Source organism: Nestor notabilis, unplaced genomic scaffold (assembly GCF_000696875.1).
Source record: "Nestor notabilis isolate BGI_N333 unplaced genomic scaffold, ASM69687v1 scaffold8232, whole genome shotgun sequence".
NCBI lineage: Eukaryota > Metazoa > Chordata > Aves > Psittaciformes > Psittacidae > Nestor > Nestor notabilis.
In genome coordinates, this window is record NW_009917866.1 from 5782 (window position 1) to 8036 (window position 2255).

Sequence of the window (2255 nt, forward strand, 5' to 3'; positions counted from 1 at the left end):
TTGATCCTTCAAGGTGCACACATAGACATGGCACTGATGCAGCAAACATTTGAATAGCAGAGCAGACTCTGCTAAAATCTTGCCATTTCTAAGTAAAGCAGCAGCAAATTCCTTCAGTCATATGAAGGTAATTTAGAGATCCAGTAGTTTGGGGAGGTGGGAGAGCCTCAGTACAAGTGTAACTGCTCAATGATTTTCTGCCCCTTTGCTCAAGAAACATGACATAGAAATGTATTCCCCTGGTGCAATGTGAATGCTTAGTAAATGCCCAATAACAGCACAGTCACCTACTTCAAGTCTGTATTCAGTTGGTGGAAGTAGTTAGGGACAGTCTGCTTCAGGGGTGTGGGTAAAATGCACGTGACTTTGAACTGAATGTTTGTAGAAGCCTGTAACTGTAGGAACACTGGAATGCTGTAGCACTTAATGTGTGACTGCTACGATGAACAGGCCAAGAGTCTTTCTCCTCTGTTTCAAGTTTTACCCTCTGTGTGATTTCTTAAGCAAGCTTAGCTGAAAAATCAGGTAAAAATCCTAAAAGTTGCACTATACCCATTGAATAAGTTTAGGATACACTGTATCAGGGACAGTAGGAATAAAACCACAGCTGTTTTGATTTTCATTTACATATATAGATATTTTTATGTATATGGTATGTGGGCAAGTGTCTATGTGTATAAAACCATCTTTTGAAATGCCTCTTTACTATATATTTACTATTAGTACATTCTTGGTTTGATTTTTTGTTTGTTTTTCTTTTTTGTTGTCTTCTGGTTTTGGTCTGGTTTTTTTTTAGTTTCCATTAGCAGTACTGTCTGGTTATCATTAAGAATTGTAGGTTGAAGTCTTCCCCTAGAGTCTCCAAGGCATAAATAAAAGCTGCAATCAAACCGTCCAGCACATCTGTTTCAGGTGAGAAACAGAGAAGTCTACAGAATTAAAAGCTTCTTTAGAAAAACAAGCAAACAAATCATTCAGCTTATAACTTTCAAGATGTCAAAGAAAGGAACAACAAAGGAAATGTAAACTACACTTCATCAGAACAGAAGAGGGTATATCAGGCCATCAGCTAGCAGATGTAAGAGCTAGAGCTGCTATTGGTATGTGTAATAGGGAAGAATGTGTATGTGTTTTGCACCCTGAACACCTTTTTGAATGAGGTGCTTACTGATACTGCTTGGCAATTAAAACTTCTGGGACGCTGATTGCTTTTAGGTTGTTATATTGACAGTATAAGTGTGTTGTCAGGGCTGGATACTGAGCACCACCATTGTAATTTTGACTGTAAATGTTTCTGCTTCTACAAAATCCTTAGTCTGGAATTGATTTATCATTGAGAGCTCAGCATTCACTAATCTGTGGCAATGGAATTCATGTAGCAAAATGGGGACTGTAAGAGAAGACTTAAATGATCTAGCAATGATTTCTTTTTGAGTTAATCACAGATAGTTTTGCTACCTGGTCCAAGGCAAAAAACCTAAGGTACATTAACAGAATTGTTGATGGAAAAAAAGAACACTTTGAGTTTGGTTTCTTTTTTGAATTAAGAACCTGTAATGTATGAGTTTGTTAGTGCCTGTACTATAGTAAATCAGAGCAGAGAGCACTGTGAAATATGCTCCCTACAGCTGCTATAACTAAAGTCCATAAAATTGTTGCTAACTTTCAAGTTAGCAAGTCTTTTTTCACCCGGTACATCTCCCTTACTATGATGAGAGATAAAAGAAATGAGTAAACTGAAAACATTATAAAAGAGTCTTTATGTGTATATTCAGTACTAGATGTTCAAGATACAGATAAGACATATGCTTCAAAGAATCTTCTCTATAAAAAGTTTTCCAACTGCCAACATGTCAGAAGTGAAAGGATTAAAACTTGTCTCTAGGTGCACTGAATGCTGTTAATAGTACACTCCTAGTCTTCAGTGTCATAAATCCTCTGTAAGTGAATGGGTAGAGATGGCAGCTATAGAAGATCAACTTGACATTGATTTAGTCGTTATTGTTAATTTTTTCTAAGTAAGAAAATGGGGGAGAAGGGAAAGTAAGGACTGGGAACAGTGAGAGTGAGTGCTTTGTACAGTGATTTGGTAAGTTGCAGGTGGAGAACAGGATTTGGCTAAACAAAGCACAGTCCTTACTGGATTCAGTCTGTTAACCTGGGACTGATGGCTGAAGTTTGGGATGCAAGCATGTTCTGCAGGAAGACTGTTACACATTTGATGGATATGGCTGGGGGGCGGGCGCGGGGGAGAC